Source organism: Nyctereutes procyonoides, unplaced genomic scaffold (genome assembly GCF_905146905.1).
Source record: "Nyctereutes procyonoides isolate TBG_1078 unplaced genomic scaffold, NYPRO_anot_genome, whole genome shotgun sequence".
NCBI lineage: Eukaryota > Metazoa > Chordata > Mammalia > Carnivora > Canidae > Nyctereutes > Nyctereutes procyonoides.
In genome coordinates this window covers 14868147-14886423 of record NW_026575032.1, presented here as the reverse complement: position 1 = coordinate 14886423, position 18277 = coordinate 14868147, and the positions used below count along the sequence as shown (strand labels likewise).

General features: G+C 38.7%; 1 pseudogene; it reads right to left on the bottom strand.

The window, feature by feature from the left end:
• Positions 1–17529: 17529 nt before the first annotated feature.
• LOC129504431 (acyl-CoA-binding protein-like) lies at positions 17530–17818 on the bottom strand (annotated as a pseudogene).
• Between the last annotated feature and the right edge of the window lie 459 nt (positions 17819–18277).

The window sequence follows — 18277 nt, the reverse complement described above, 5'->3', positions numbered from 1 at the left end:
AAACTTTAAGTGCTACATGTATGAGGGAAAAAGAGCACTTCAAAGTCCAGAATTTTGGATGCAGTCAAATATGAAAAATTAAAAGTAATGGCAGAACGAGGCAACAGTAGCAATAGATTTATAAAAGAAGAGAGAAGTTAATTTTTATTTATGTTCCTATATAAATATTTGAAAGCTTTCCACATTAAAATGAGATTCCAGGGTGGGCCAAAGTGGAAAAAAAAACCCAAATGTTGCAGAATGTAATTGAAACAGAAAGCATATCTTTCTATATTAGGAAATGGTCTTGCACATATGCTTATATTAAGGAGTCGGTTGTGATTTGGAGTTTATGTTAGTTGTACAACTGGAAAGTTGTGGAATTCCTAAGCTGTAATGCTATGAAAAACCAGAGTGCAATGATGAGTTAGTTATAAAGGATGTTGTGTGAGAATAGAACAGATCCCAAATCCGTGCTGCTTTGTTTCTGTGGGATAAGCCTTGAGCTAACACAATGAAGCCATGAGTTTCATACCTGTAGAGGTCTATTAACTTTTCTATACTCTAAGGACACAAATTTTCTCCCTTTCCCTAGCCAGTCATTTTACAAACCCATGCTATTTGTTACAATAGGGATAAAACAAGTGACAGTCTGTAAATCTAGAATAATAATGTTTTAGCAAGTGAGAGTCTATAAATCTAGAATAATGATGTTTTAGCAATTGTATTATTTTATACAAAGAAAATAACCCTATCATTTTTCTACCATAACTTTTTTTGTTTATAAAGAATATCAGGATGGATTCTTTAAACTGTTGCTCATATTTGAAATTCTAAAATATGTATTTTTTATTTTTTTAATATGGTATTTTTTCCTACCATTTTGTCTGGTACATATAGCTTTGGCTTTTGTCAGTTTTCCTAGTAAGAGTATAAGAGTTTCTATAGAGAAGTCCTTAGTTTAATATTATTTATGTATTAAAAGTAAACATGCATTTGGTATATTTCATCACCACTCTCTATGCTCTAGGACTTAATCAAACAGCACTATGTTCTTCCCCACATCTTTGAAAATGATATTAAAAGAGCGTGAATCTATTCAACTGGTAGTTATTAGGTCCCTCCAATTTCAGAGAGTGAACAGTTCCTCATTATTTAGGAAACCTAGGCAGGTATAGACCCTGACTTCAAAGAGCTTACAATCAAATTGATAAGGAAGATCTTTAAATGAAACAAAACAAAACAAAATCTATGTATAATACCATAATACAAATTAGTGGGAAATACAGCAAAGGAAGGATGATATGTGTTAAAGTGAGACACCATATTTTGCTATGTGGCCATTGTCTTTATGTACAATATATTCCACTAAGTGTGAATAAGCACTAACCCAGTTTTAGCATAAAAATATTACAAATACTCAGGGAAGATTATATATTCCACTTGCATCTTGATTGTTTCAAATTAAGGATTTTGAAATATTAAAGATGATCAAATATTAACATCGTGTTGGCATCTTTTCTGCTGTTTCCGAGGGTACAGAATAAAGCAGAGCTTACTCGGTAGTCTAAGCTTCATTTTACGGCAGAAAACTCCATTGACTTCCCATGCACATTCAAACACAATTAAGGTGTTGCTTGCAGTGCGTGAAGTGTTATTGTCTAAGTCTTCCTTACCTGAGGGACCACTTATCTGCCTTCCACAAAGTAAACTGGAGCAGTTCTGCTGACAGTACCCTGCCTGAGTTCTGAGGAGCTGATGAGGCAGGACCATTCGAGGCTAACTGTTTGCATTCTGATGCTCCTGCTACTCTGCCGTTAAGACCCAATCAATATCCTCAAATGTGAGCAGACACAGGACTGCTGCTTAAAGAACACTGGTAAACCAAGGATGAAGTTTTCATTGAGTTTCATCATGGGTAAATGGCGCCTCAAGTATCTCTGAGCACCAAGGCGTAGCAAGTATGTGAAACATTATTTATTGAAATATATTGTTCTTAAACTGGTGGTTGCCAAGGGGAGGTCAGTGAGGAGGACAGGTGAAATAGGTGAAGGGGATTAAGAGTACGCATATCGTGATGAGCACTGAATAATGTATAGAATTGTTGAATCATTACATTGTACTCCTGAAAGTAACATAACATTGTTAATTATACTAAAAAAAAACAAATAACATAAATAAAAACATAGGAAAGAAGTGACACCCCCCCAAGAAGCAGATTCCAAAGGGATACAACTATATATTTCACTAAAGTCTTTAAATGTTATCTATTGAAAAAAATATATATATATAGTTGTCTAAATATTTGAGAAGTTCTAAATTAGCTATTTCCCCAAACTCAGAACACAGTAATATAGAAATTCACCCAGAATCAATTCATATCAGTAGTTTTAGAAAGTAAATGTGTAATGGTAATCGTCAACTCAGAAATTTTGATTTACTGATCATGTGCTTTAAGTGACATTCAAAAGTAAACTAATACAAGTAACTCTAATGAATATGAAAATCTTTTATATATTTTTCAATGTCAAAAAATAATGATACTAACCAAACTGCTATAGTTAATCTGAACAATTGGACAGGGAGTTCTGGAATTATACATTAAAGATTATACTATTTTATTTGATAAAATCGCCCCGAGGATTTCATGTCAAGTCCACTAACAAGAAGGAAATCAATAATGTTTTTTTAAAAAAAGTAATACAGAAATTGGTACAGGTGTGTTTTACTCTTCCAATTATGTGACCTGTTTTTTCCTTTTTTTGTTGTTTTTTTTTTTTGTTTTTTTTTCTTTTTGTGGTACCATGTATCACATGCATAGTGACGAGAATACATAGCAAAAATTTAACTCTAATCATGTTATCTTAGGCAAAAAATATACCATGTAAGTGTCCATAATAAGCAGCAAAAAACATTATTTCTATGTCTTTTAAAATACTCAGAGATAATGTAGTGTGGTATGCATGCATATTGCAGTGTTCCAAAAGACTATTTTAATTGATCTGATTAATTTTTTCCCACCATTCCAATGGCTCTCAGGACACTAATTCATGATTATCTACACTGCCCAATATCTGGAAATGGCATTATTAGTGTAATTTATACTGGGCTTTTTTTTTTCTTTTCGCCTAAGTAAATGTAATCTTCAAAGTAGAAAAACTAAAATTTCAGAACAGGAAAAAAAAAAAAAAAGGTCCAGTTTGGTTTTTTAAGAAGATTTACTTCCATACTTAATTACTTTCACCATCTACACTTTTTCTCTTGAACACAATCAATTTATTTCATGTCCATGGTTATTGCTTTCAGTACAGGGAAGCATGACAGAGCAAACTGAAAGACTAGGAATAAAATGTAAAAGAGGTCAGACAAATAAAGAATATAAATGATAGGTGGCCACACATAGAAGTTGGGTAATGATATTTGCATTTCGTTTTTCTGTCTTGATATATGACTTGGCTGTACCTGTAAAATTACTAACTCTCATTTTAAACTAGCCTATTTATTTAGAATGCAGCTTAAGAAATAGACAAGTAGAGGATTTTTTTTTTGGTTTTGTTTTTTTTTTTTTTTCCTCTCTTTTGTTTCTTTTGCCAAAGGGAAAATAATTCAGTTATTGAGAGGTTGGACACAGGGAATCACAATTGCTGGTTGAAAGTCGGAGGAGGGATCTGATGTCCTCCATTCTCCTCTGTGCCGATAGGTTAGGTTCCCAAGGTTGGTGGAAGTTGTATCATGGAGGGTGTGGTTCATCTGAGTTACACTGTGAAAATTAAGGGAAGCCATCCCAGAACTGAAAAGATATGCTAACACTTCAGAAAGATCAATCTGTTTGGTGGAAGATTAATTTTTAAGAGAGCCAAATTGGGATGGAAGACCTGTTAGGTAGTGAAAAGTAATAAGGACTTTTAAAGAGGATGATGAATGGAACTATATTAATGAAAACAACATCAGCAGGCCCTATGAGTTACTCTATCTTCGTTTTACTGATGTGGACACTGAGGTACAGGGGGGGTAAATAACCTACCCACAGTTACACAGCCAGCAGGAGGCACAGCCAGGATTCATTCCTAGCTACTCCATATCCTACTGTTTCTAAGATTGGAGGTAGAACTAAATTGCATGTTCAAATGGGATTTGTAGGTAGGAGTGAAAGGAATTGCTTGCTAGAAGGATGCAGTAAGTGAGGGAGAACCACGGGCTAGCTATGCGGATTTGGGGATCATCGGGGTCTGTTATGCAACTAATGCTACAGGAGAGGAATAGAGAACTTAGGCAGATCAGAAAAATCTACATCGACAGTGGTCCCCTAGAAAGCCCCAAGATTTAAAGTACACAGGAAGGAAAGGGGCCAGTCCTGGTGACTAACCCAGAAACAATGTCCCAGAATTCAAAGGAGGATGTGGTTTCAAGGAGGGTGCTGTCACGAGAACCAAATTCTAGATACAGTGCAATAAGTACACCATGAAAGCTGTCCGTTGCTTTTTGACTTGATAATGACGTCATCGGTGACTGTGGAAAGAATGATTCTGGGTGGGAGAGCCCTGATCTAATTACACCTTGAGATCTAGCATAGACTTGAGATTGAACCTTACGATTTGTATCTTGGAAAACAGTAGGGTAGGAGACAAGGAGTATGGCTATGGATTTTGTGTGTGTGGTAAAGCAGGTATTACCTGGAAAAGCAAACCAAGAGATTCACTGGGAGAAAGAGGATGAAATATCAAGAGAGGATAGGAAGGATAGATTAGGTGAAATTTTCAAAAAAGAAGGCAGATATAGGTCTACAAAGTAGAAAATAACTGATAAAGGATGATACAGTGAGGGAGCCAAAGGCACCACGACACCTGAAAGATTTGAGAAATTTGGACCACTCAAATTTATACCATATGGTATTGGTCACACCCAGTCTGCTCTTGAGGATTTAACTTTTGAAAAATAAGTTTCTCTCCTTTTCGGTTTTTGTCCTTTGTCACTTTGGTGTCTCCGACAAGCTCTACATGGACAGATATTTTTGTGCCCAAACCGCACTAATTCTTCTTTCTGTTTGGAACTATGTCAGGGTATGTGATTATCTGAAAAGGGTTTTAATCATGCCAGGATGAGGTGCTTCATTTTATCATATATTTTTTTGAGAACAACAATTACTTGAAGTCTGGTTCCAGAGTCATGATGCTTTGAGCCACCACACTGTTTTCTAAATACTCAAATTTGGTATGCAGCTTTATGACAGGAAGTTGGCCTTCAGAGCAGGAATGTATGTAAACAAAGAAATGTGGCTCACAGGAAGGTTTAGTTAAATCAAACCCCCAAAGCCTGCTCCCACTCTGAGCTTCTTTCTGTATCTTGATTATTTGCAGATGCTTCGCATGAAGCTAAAGATGAAACCCAATAGTTAACCTCCCCAAAATTCCCCAAGCAGCTCACAGTGAGCTCTGAGTGTCAACCAGCTAAACCAAACAATGAGCAGGAAGTAAGAAATTCAATGCCATCCTGCTTCAAGATGCACAAAACCCCTTTTTTTTTCTCCTCCAGGAATCAAACTTCAACAGTGAACTTTTAAAAGAGAGAATTAAAAAATACAAAATCATGTAATACAAATGCTTGGAATCATCACTCCAAACACTAAGGGTTAAAAGTTATAGCTGTTCGGTCCTTTGACATTATTATAATCACATGCCTGCTGCGCTTCCAATCCTATTGTCTTGCCAAAAGTGCATAGCTCTGCCTTTCTTGGCTGTAAAAATGCTCAGATGCCAAGGGCTACAAGTTGTCTTATATAAAGTCATGGAAACTTGATAAAGAAGAGGAAAAAAAGAAGACAACTTTTGTCAGTCTCAGGAGGTCTGTGTGCACGAGCGAAGGCGAAAAATTCCCTGATTCCTGCAACGCTGCCTCTTCCAAAGATGTCACCCCGTTCTTCTGGCAACGAGGGGGGCTGTTTCCTTTTCCCCAAGTTAAGCAGTTGGAGGAAGTTGCAGGAAGGTAAAACTGGCATCGCATTCTTGGAAACCTGCCTGCTGTCACGCTTTGTGCTAATGCAACAGTGGAGCACTGTGGGAGAGCATGCTGAGAACGGCCTCGCAGGGAGGCCGGGGTTAAGGACCACCACAGTCCTGTCCCAGCAGCTCTTGTTCCCAAGCAGTGTGGGACATGGATCCTTCAGGATCTCACAGGCCCTAGGATTAACCCTTGAATCTGTGCAAGTGGCTGTGTGGGCTGTGACTGCTGCAGAGAGGGAGGCCAGCTGCTTAAGAGCTGAGATGCCTCCCCCCTGGGCTCTGAGGGAAGAGCCCAGATAATCTCTCCAGGAGCTGCCTGGGCCTGAAGGTGGGTTCCAGAACCCAGTTACCATCGCTTCATCTCTCCTGTCTGCAATGAGCCTCAAAGTGCTGGGACTGTGGGCTGTAGGTAGTGACTGGAGAGGGAGGGGGGGCGGGTGGAGGGGTTGCAGCTGTCAGGCCCCCTCCCCTCTGCCATCCATCAGTACCTGAGAAGCTGGCATCAAGAAAGAGGGGAGGAGGGAGCAGGAGAGCCACAGGAACCCACCCCACCCGGCCGCCATTAGAACTTGATGCATCCTTGACTGGGGGGGATGGGAAGGGATTGTTTTTTGAATATGAGATAGTTTTCAAACAAAGAAGGATGTTTGGTCTAGATCAAGAGGAGACTGAATAACCAAAAATGGATGAAAAATAATGAGATCAGGACAAGAAATTATTGGCAAATATGGCTTGTCGCTAGCAAGGTTACGAGGTTCAACACTGCAGAGATGCAGGCGGTTTCAGAAAAAAAAATAAAACCATTTCATGTTTTTATTACAACTTGGTTATTGAGGTTGCTCAATAAACTCATTACATATGACAGCTCAGATGTAGAATGAATGCATTAGACTCTTAAATTATTATGGAATCTTATTTTTGTGTTTCCCGTTTATCGATATTGAAAATAATGAGCCCTCTTTATTCACAGGTAGGTACTATATTTCATTTTCTTTTAAAGATTTTATTTTATTTTTTTATTTACTTAACAGAGAGAGGAGAGAGGATACACCACAGGCAGAGGGAGGAGAAGCAGGCTCCTAGCTGAGCAAGGAGTGCGACGCTAGCCTTGATGCCAGGGCCCCAGGATCATGACCTGAGCTGAAGGCAGACGCTTAACCGACTGAGCCACCCAGGCGCCCTTGGTACTATATTTCTATGTGTGTATAATTCCTGAATCTTTTGGGAAAAAATATGGATATTATCTTTGAAAAATAAACTTGTTGCCTTTCCTTCTGTTAACACTTTCAAAACTCCCCAAACCTCTCTGGGCTTGTTGACGCTTATGACCTTACACTCCACTGACAGTGCCACCCACAAGTGTATTTCTATTTTAGCATTCATTGCCTAGTGTCTTTGTGTATGCACACACAGAGAAGCACAAATATGTACACATACGGTCTCTTTTTCTCTTTTATCTCACAGATGCATAGTTCTAATTCCAACTCTATGTCACAGTGACATGATCCTTAGAGTGAAATGGGCGGTAGAAGTATATATGGCATCATGTCACCTGACCACAGGAAACAGGGCTTGGCCAGGCTTCAGGTGTCCTTTTGCTATCAGGAAAAAAACCAACCACAAGAGGCCTGGCAGTTATTACTTCCTCCCAGAGAAGAGGTCTTTATCTGGGCATCATTCTACAAAATTATGTATTTTTGCTGCCCTTAGGATCACTTTTTAAACACAAAGCATGGAAGAGTGTATATCTACCGGTCAAATCTGGGGACAGAGCCTGGGGTTGCGGAAGAAATGATCACAGACTGAGGAGCCAATGTCTCCAGGAGTCCTCTGGAGATCATCAAACAGCAGTGACTAGAGACATAGTTATGCTAACAAAGATTTGACTCAAATTTTTTATTTGATTTGAGGATAAAAATGGTAAAATAGCACTGATTATTTTAATATTTTTCCAAATTCTCCTCTTTCTAGGTCTAGTGCTCCGATTTTCTCTTTTTATCCTCCTGACTTAACCACCAAATCATTCTTTGGACTGCATGTTACTGATTTGGGATATTTCATGAAAAGTGGGAGACACTCTGAGAAGAAAATATAGCAGCATGGTGCTATAGACATAGATAAGGAGAAACTGGAAGTAATTGCAACTCAGTGACTTCAGTAGGAGAGGCTTCATACCAGGGGCATCCTGGGATAAACTAGAGAAGCAGGTTTAGATTTTTTTTAATTCAATGAGCCAACATATAGTACATCCTTAGTCTCAGATGTAGTGTTCAACAATTTATCAGTTGTGTTTAACACCCAATGAGCATCACATCACGTGTCCTCCTTACTGCCTATCACCTAATTACCCCATGCTCTCACCTACCTCTCCTCCAGCAACCCTCAGTTTGTTTCCTGTAGTTAAGAGTCTCTCATGGTTTTTCTCCCTCTCTTATGAATTCCTGTTCAGTTTTCCCTCCCTTCCCCTAAATAGTCTGCACTATTTCCTGTACTCCACATATGAGTGAAACCATACGATCACTTTCTTTCTCTGATTGACTTATTTCACTCAGCATAACACCCTCCAGTTCCATCCATGTTGATGCAAATGGTAAGTATTCATTCTTTCTGATGGCTGAGTAATATTCCATTATATTTACATATTACATCTTCTTTATCTCGATGGACACCTCAGCTCTTTCCACAGTTTGGCTATTGTGGACATTGCTGCTGTGAACCTTGGCATGCAGGTGCCCCTTCAGATCACTATATTTGTATCTTTGGGGCAAATACCTAGCAGTCAAAACCTCAATGAGATACCACCTTACACCAGTCAGAATGGCTACAATGAACAAGTCAGGAAACAACAAATGCTGGAGAGGATGAAGAGAGAGGAGAACCCTCTTGCACTGTTGGTGGGGTTGCAAGCTTGGGACAGCCACTCTGAAAAACAGTATGGAGGTTCCTAAGATGTTAAAAATAGAGCTACCCTAAGACCCAGCAGGTTTAGATTCTATGTGTCATTTCCTAAACACGACTTCGTAAGCAAAGTGGAGTCATTGTGAATTGGTGAAAAACAATTCTTTGGAATCAGAAATTCAGCAGCAGGCTTTCTAGATCTTGAGATTGAAGCATCATTCAATAGTAAGGACCGGAAATGGTAATTGAGTCATTGAGTACATAAATTTAATATACTCTCTGAGGGAGTGAACTTAAAGAGTCATCACTACATACAGAGTCATGGAGAAATAGACCTATAGGCTGACAGGACAGAAAGAAGAAATCAAAAGATAGAGTAGGACAAAATTATTTTTAAAAAGTAAACTCAGTTTTGTGCCATGTCAGAATAACAGATGAAGAGACAATTTCAAGGAGGAAGACATCTATTAAGTAGAAAAAAAATGAAGAATTAAACTGGACCTTCGGATTTTGTGAGAAAAATCTTTGTGAGCTTCCCGACCCTATTTTCATAAAATACACTCTCAGTTATTTCAAAGGGGGAAAATGAGTTTAATTATTCATTTATTTATTCAACAAATATTTTTTGAGCAGCTACTATGCGCCACGCATATTCTGTTGATGTTTTTCACGTTACTTAATGACTAATCCTTTGGAAGAGCCCTTCATCCTTGACTTTTTTCAGCATGTAAGTATAAAGACTAGCAAGTGGAGACAGTGCCCTCCATAATGCCGAGATCTCAGATCATGCAGTGCCGGAAACACTCAGACAGAGTGCTTTTTGGAGATTTCCATCTCTGGGACTGTATTTTGGCTCCAGTTTGGAAAAAAAAAAAATAACGATCATTATGATCTTTCTGTTAATTGACAGGAAGAACAATAATTGTGGCTTGTACAAAGGTTTTTATTTCTATTTGTACATTTATGGAAAGAATTTCAGATTAAAGGCCTTTGCTGCATGTCTCCTGTAATTTCTTAGTTTGTTTGGTAAAGTATGACAGGCTAGTACGACAAGTAACAAGAATATCCCTTTAATCCATGGAGCAAATACTTCTATGCAATGGATGCATCTTAGCCTTTAGGTCAGTGTTCTCAAGAGACAGTGAAATTCTCTTATAAAGTAAGAGGAGGTATAGTTTGAGATCACAGCAAAAGAATAAATATAACTAGGCAATGGAGCCAAAGCAAGAAACAAGAGTCAAAGTTATTTTTTAGAGGCTCTTATTTTCTAAAAAGGAGAGTTATATAAAAAGAATAAGTAAATAGTTTGGGGTGTTCCAAAGTACTGTGAAGAAAAATAAAGAAAGATAAGGAGAAATAACCACAGAGTGTATTTTGTGAGATGAGGCTAGGTGATGGCTTCTTATATATATAGGCAAACAGTGATATTCAAGCCTAGACTTGAATGAAGTAAGAAAATGAGCAATAAAGGATGCCTGGGACGCTCAGAAGTTGAGCATCTGCCTTTGGCCCAGGGCGTGATCCTGGGGTCCGGGATCGAGTCCCACATCAGGCTCCCTGCATGGAGCCTGCTTCTCCCTCTGCCTGTGTCTCTGCCTCTCTCTGTCTCTCTGTCTCTCATGAATAAATAAATAAAATCTTAAAAAAAAAAAGTCATTATAAAAAAAAGAGAAAATGAGCAATGATAAGATCTGAAGGAAAGAAGTCCCACAGAAGAGGAACACAAGAGCGATGTCCTGCCTCAAGGGTAACCAGGGAGCATGCTTGAGAAACAAGAGATAGGGTAGAGAGGGAGTGATGGAAATATTGCTGGAGCAGTACCAAAGTCACCAAATCTTTACAGCTTGGTCTTTAATTGGGATTTTATTCTAAGGGTAATGGGAAACCAGGAGAGGGTTTTACATAAAAAAAAAGTGATTCTATCTGATTGTGTTTTAAAAATATCAGAAACAGCTCCTTTGTATAAAGTAAGTGGAATCAATTGAATCAAAATAGGAGTGAAAAGAGAGGAACCAGTCCAGAAGCTGCTAAGAGAGATATGGGAGAGAGTAAAATGGACTAAGATGGTGGCTGCAAAGGGCATAAGTGGCCCAAGTCAAGCTGTGCAATATAATCAGTCATAAATTGAGAGTGGAGGCTTTAAAAAAAAAATTAGGCACCTTTTATTAGGCATAGGAGAGTAGTTCTCCTAGATTCAGTGAGGTGGTGATTGGACCAAAAGAGAAAAAAAGCTATGATCACGTGAACATGAATTAAAAGAAGGAAAAAGAGTTGTAAAAGAGTAACAAGAACTTCCTCCCTTTAATACAAACCAGACAAAAATTATAGGACTTCCGATGTAAAAAGAACAGTAAAATCCAGTAGTACCAAAATTTTCATTTTGCCAACCATAAAAAGTACCAGAAATATGATATCCTCTTTTTATTTCATCAAATAAGCATATTTCATTTTTTTAAAGATTTTATTTACTTAAATTGAGAGAGAGAGAAAGAGAGTGAGCATGAGCATGGGAGAGGGACAGAGGAAGAAGGAAAAGCAAACTCATCTACTGAGCAGGGACCCTGAGGTCATGACCTGAGCCAAAGGCAGACCCTTAACCCACTGAGCCATTCAGGTGCTTCCAAATAAGCATATTTTTTAAAAACTGCATTTTTAAAAGCATATCATCTTTCCTAAAGGTTATTAATTTGATTATCCTATCTGCCTTTGTTACAAATTTGATCCATTATAATCATTTTTCTTGTTAGTCAATGAAAAATAATGTTCATTTTAATTTTTTTTTCATTGACAGAATTTTATTGACACATGAAGTCTACATCGTCTGGCTCCAAATACTATGCTAAGGACTAACTACGAACTTCAAGATAACTTTGTTTAACATTAATTTTAAAGTCACCCTAGTACTTGCAGAGTTCTCTCATTGGTTTGCTTTCGCACCATTTTTATTCCAAGTTAGGGCTGCCGGACAAAATACAGGACATCTACTTAAATTTCAATTTCAGACAATGCATCACTTTTTAGTACAAATGTGTTCCAAGGATTTTATAGGCCTTATTTACACTCGAAAAACAGTATTTGTAATTTACCTGACATTTAAAGTTAACTTAATGTTATATATTTTTATTTGGCCAATCTGTCAACCCTGACCCAAGTCCCTTGGAGAAGTTCCAAAGTACATTTTCATTTGTAGTTTACACTGAATTACCTACTGTTAAAATGCATCTACCCTGTAATCAAGGATATCTAGGTATATTACAATTTTCAGACTCCTAAAAAGATAGCATTTTCCTAGTTCCTATACCAACCTATTTCCTTATGAACGTTTTCTTTTTTTTTTTTAAGATTTTATTTATTTATTTGAGAGGGAGAGAGGGAGCCAAGAAGCACAGGAGTGGGGGCAGAGCGAGAAGGCGACTCCCCGTGGACCAGGGAGCCCAATGCAGGACTCGATCCCAGGACCCTGAGGTCATGACTTGAGCTGAAGGCAGATGCTTAACCAACTGAGCCATCCCAGTGCTCCCTTTATGAGCATTTTCTCGTTAGTTATAAAAATAATGCAGTTTACGTACTGAAGTGGAAACATCCTAACTTCTAATCACTGCCAGGGAAAGGTGCAGCGCTTATGATCCGTACGCATATCTGCAGGGATACATCTGAAGCCTGTTAAGTCAAGTGCTTAAAGAAAAATCATCCTTAATTATTTTTTAAGGGAATTGATTACTTTCAATAGTTTGAGCAAGCTTGTAAATGCAATAATACATTCTCTTTCTTGTGGGATCCTGTGTGCACATCATACAGCTCCTGCAAGGCCTGAAGTGCCTAGATACGTGTTTTTAAATAATTGAGATGAAGTGACTTTTCTTCGCTTGTGAACTCGGGATTGTCCTGCTACTGCCCTCCGTATTGCTTAGATTATTTTGCTTCCATTAAATAGAAATAGTGGGGAGCAGTGTTTCCAGCTACTGGATAGCAAGAGAATTAGAATTCTTATAAAGAAATGTTTTTCAAAAAAAAAATGTTTTTCATCTAAACCTGCATTTGTATGTTTGATGCTGTTTCCCCTTTTTAAATGGCATCTTGAATAATCTTCATTGAGGCCACTTTTATCTCCACCAAAGAACCCTCCTTTTTCTTTCTTTCTTTCTTTTTTTTTTTTTTTTTTTTTTTTGTAGGAAAGAAGAAAGGCTCTCCTTTAAATTACACTTTCATCAATCTGAAATAGGCTTAGGCAGTGAGTGAGTCTGGAAGTCTTTGAAAAGAGAGAGAGAGAGCAAGGGAAGGAGAGAGATACCTTGTTCCCTTGCAATTTGCAGAGGCAATTATCCCGAGGATGGAGGAGGAAGCTGAAGCAGCTGGCATGGATTTTTGACAACCACATTTAAATTGTTTATAAGAAAACTCTTTCCAGTAAACAGAGGTGTTCCAGATGCAAGGAGAGATTGTGGTGTCTGAAATTTGAGAGAGGAAAATTCTAAAAAGCTGGGTGTGCTCGGAGAGCCTGTGATAGGACACCAGGCCATTTATAAACAGAAGGAAAACCAGACAGGTCAAGGCTGGGCCTCTTGAGCAAGCCTTAAATATCTATCCCCACCACGTCCAAGGTGTGGAGGTCCTAGATGAAACTCGTTAGAGAGAACTGTGGGGGGTGGGGGGTGGGGAAGGCCCAACTATAACAACTCAGAAAGAAAACACTAATATAAATTTCCAATATTCTCCTTAGAAGGGCAATAAGGAAGCAGAGGGATTTTGTGCCAAATATAAGCCCTAGAATTTCAGCACCAACAACAAAAATCCATACCTCTAATCCCCCAGAATAAGTGACCTGTGGTTTGAAAAATAAAGATTATAATTTATAGCTGAATATTGCAGAGAGATTTATTATATTTATAAACTATCTTTGGCACTTGAGGAACTTTTTGCCGTTGAGATTTTTCTTAGGAAACAGAAAACTATGGAGAGAGAAGATGTGTTGCGAGGCGAGGCTGTGCAGGAGAGCGAGCAACTTACTTATATATGTATTGCAAATATGAGGTGTCTCTTCTATTCCGGACACACCGACAGATGCTGATGACGGAAAGAGTGATGCACAAGTTCCCACTGGTTTGTACGGAGTTAGTTCCTGGTCTCAGCACTTAACAGGTGTGCGTCCAGGTAACCGGCTGTGTGACCTTGTGCAAGTCACTCACCTTCAACCTATGTCTTCCTTGAAACAAAAGAACAAACTAACAAACATTTATCTCATGTGATTTTTTTTTTTCGATTTTCAAATGTCAGCTCTGCAGGGATATACTTTTGATCCAATATAATTCAGGGTTTTTTTTTTTTGTTGTTGTTGTTGTTGTTTTTGTGATGACTTTGACAAATGTTTAAAAATGGTAGAACCAGGGATCCCTGGGTGGCTCAGCAGTTTGGCAACTGCCTTCGGCCCAGGGCCTGATCCTGGAGTCCTGGGATCGAGTCCAACGTCGAGCTCCCTGCATGGAGCCTGCTTCTCCCTCTGCCTGTGTCTCTGCCTCTCTCTCTCTGTCTCTCTGTCTCTCATGAATAAATAAATAAAATATTAAAAAAAAGGTATGACCACCAACACAAGCATGATTTGAATGTTATCTCCCTAAAATGTTCCCTCATGCCACCTTGCAGTCATTCCCTCCTTGGAGCCCAGCCTCTGGAAAATTCAGATCTGCTTCCTGTCACTATAGTTTGTCTTATAAGATTTTATGAAAAAAAGCAATTTTACATTACACACTTTTGTGTGTGTCTGGCTTCCTTTACTTTGTAGAATGCTTTTAGAATTTACCCTTGTCTTAGGGACCAGTATTATTCCATTGTATGGACCTTCAGGTGTCATTTAGATAATTAAGTAAAAAAATGTATGTGGACCCTGGTGAGCAGTCCCTGATTTATCTAATTTTTTTTTGTGTGTGTGTGGTATAAAATTATTAAATGAGCCTCAGATTCTAGATATTATTTTCTGTTAAACTTTAAGGAATAAAATCATATTTCAAGAAGAAGTAATATTTTAGGCTAATGCCCAGAGGCTTTGGTTATAAATAAAATGAGAGATTGGGAAATTTAGACATTATCTGGAAAATGTGAAACTTCCTTTGATTCAATTAGTGGACACGTTCTCTAGTCTGATTTATCAAGTTCCGTTGTCTCGATTCTATTCTCACTCTGTATGTGTAGATAATGCCACACTTAGAGATATATACTCTCCAAGGGTCAGTCTTTATTGTCGCAGACATGACAATTTATTTTGTTGCAACCCTGGCGATCAGAGTCTGTTAATGACTTCATAAAACTTGACACACCATTTTTTTTTCCTACAGGGAAGAAAATTAGGAGTTTAATTTCAATATAGAAATGGCACTCAGAAAAGTGACCACAGATAAATCTAGAAGCTATTTCCATTTCCCATTTCTTCTACACGAGAAGTATGTCTCTGAAATTAACTCGTTTTTATGTGTCCTCAAAATCCAAAGCAATATTCCTGCTATGATTTGATTTCTACAATTCCCGAGTTAGAGTCTACTGGACGCCTAGAATTAAGAAACTGCATTCGGGAGGTAGTTTGAGCAATAATGCTTCTCTCATTCAAAAGAGGACGTACACTGGCTCAGAGCTTGAAATTTGAATTTGGCTTGTGCATCTAAGAACTGGTGATCAGGATTTGCAGTTTGCAAGCTCAACTCTTAACGGAATCCAGGATTTATTATTGAGATCAGTAGACTGCCTGTAAGTGCAACCCTAGGCTTGCGACTTAGACTTCAACACGACTTAGCTGAAAACAGCTTAATCAGAACTTGAGCAAATGTCATCACTTTCTGTAGATCAGAAAATTTCCTCCCCCACAAATTGCATTTATGCTTCCAATATTTTGCATGTTACTTTCACTATTCCTATTTGAAAAGGCTGTAAGCTGGGGTTTTGATTTTATTCTTTTTTAACCCTTGGTGTGCTACTGCTTGAACGAAGACCCTTAGTCGTTCCTGTGTACCAGCTGATGCACTCAGAGAGGGCCACGAGGGCACACATGTCCTCGTTCAGGGCACACTCCTTGGTGTGAAACAGGGAAAGAGGACACCAGGAGGCTGGTATCTGCACTGAGGGATGGAGCCAGCTTTCATTTGTCTTTCAGGATGGATCCATTTCACCGATTTGAAAAGCTAGTGTGAATGAGTTTGTGATCCAGTGCCTAGAACTCTGGATCGTAGGAAATAAAACCTTCCCTCTTGAACACCAGCAGGAGGAAATGACAGGAACCTTGCTCTCATGGACGTTCTCCTCGGGAACCAAAGAGGGATTTGTCGTGGCTGGTGGCATTTTTTCATGTATTTCATTCTTTCTTAAAACTTTCGTTTGGGCTCAGTATGTGGATGATGGTGGTGAGTTTTGATGTGTGAACTCTACAAGGGCATATTTTTACCATAAAAACAGAGGTGGGGACATAACCATGGGGAGACCTAGATCCAGCACAAACTACACCCATGAAGTAAAGCTCTTTGGGACGGCTCCCTGTGATGAAAGGAACAAAGTTGCCTGTCTTTCTTTCTTTCCATTTCCAAAGAAACCTTTTATGAAAACATACTGTATTTTGCCATCACTCCATTTCTTGCAATGAGATTTTGCATCTTGTTTGCTTGTCTTCCTTCTATTTCACGGTAGGATACATTTCTTAAGAAGCTTGCATTTCTGTAACCAGTGGCTTTAAAATATATTTTTTATTTTGACTAAAAGTCAATCGGAGAAGGACAAACATTATATGGTCTCGTTCATTTGGGGAATATAAATAATAGTGAAAGGGAATAGAAGGGAAGGGAGAAGAAATGGGTAGGAAATACAAGAAAGGGAGACAGAACATGAAGGCTCCTAACTCTGGGAAACGAACTAGGGGTGGTGGAAGGGGAGGAGGGCGGGGGGTGGGGGTGAATGGGTGACGGGCACTGAGGGGGGCACTTGACGGGATGAGCACTGGGTGTTATTCTGTATGTTGGCAAATTGAACATCAATAAAAAATAAATTTATTATTAAAAATATATATATTTTACCGTGCGACCCCGTACATATATATTAAATTAAATATATAAAGTTATACATAGAACTTAAATGAAAGCTAAATAACACTTTGGCAAAACTATTTACCCGTCCCATGAATAATGCGCTCTGCTATTACGTAGTTAACTCTGTTTAATTTTTTCCATGCTCTTCGTGATCTACTGTATTAATCTCAAAACCTACTAATGGTTTGCAAACCACATATTGGAAAACACTAATATAAATGATATGTTTGAAAAAAAAATGATATGCCGTATCCTGCAATGGTTTGGTGTAATCTGTATACCTGCAAAAAGTTGAGTTTAGACTTTTCAAATATAGTTTCTCTGTAGTATAAATCTCTGTTAGGAGGAAATGAAAAAATATTATTATTATTTCTTTAAGTAACAAATGCAACTTTAATTGATCTCTGGATAAAAACTACTCAGCGCAGGTCCGTAACCATGGCAACTCTACTCTGTTGGAGCCATGTCCTGCATGGTCTTCAGGACCTAGGTTAATGGGCTCTCTGCATTATTTCATGTCATCCACAGTATTAGAAAAGCAAGGCATTAGATCACTTTAGACGAAATGCACGGCTGGTAGCCAAATCCAGCCATTATATTCCATATTTTTTCTTTAGATCTTCTACTTTGTTGATGGAAGCTTTCATGGCATCTTCCTTGGAAGTCCCTTTCAGCTGCTTCCAGGCATCCCACCTGGCCTTGCCTCTGAGATCCAACAGCCCAGGCCGTTCTGTGTTTACGTCACCTACAGTTGCTTGTTTGTAGTGACTGTAGATGAACAACATCATCTGTTGGCTTGGTCTCGAGGTGCTTAACATCCTCAGTAGCTTTGTCAAACTCAGCCTGAGACATGCTGGCAGGGTTGTGAGGCTTCTTAATTTTTATTATCTTTCATTACATTGAGGAAATTTTTGCACTTAAACTGTTATTTAAATGTTTGATGTAGGGATCCCTGGGTGGCACAGCGGTTTGGCGCCTGCCTTTGGCCCAGGGCGCGATCCTGGGAATCCAGGATCGAATCCCACGTCGGGCTTCCGGTGCATGGGGCCTGCTTCTCCCTCTGCCTGTGTCTCTGCCTCTCTCTCTCTCTGTGTGACTATCATAAATAAATAAAAATTAAAAAAAAAATAAAAATAAATGTTTGATGTAGGAATTGGGAGTCCTGGCTTCTAGCGTTTTCCCTTCTGCTAACCAGTGATATGTCCTTGGCTCTCATGTCACCAGAATAGCCTCAAAAATTCAAGAATTTGGGATCCCTGGGTGGCTCAGTGGTTTAGGGCCTGCCTTCAGCCCAGGGCGTGATCCTGTGGTCCTGGGATCGAGTCCCACATTGGGCTCCCT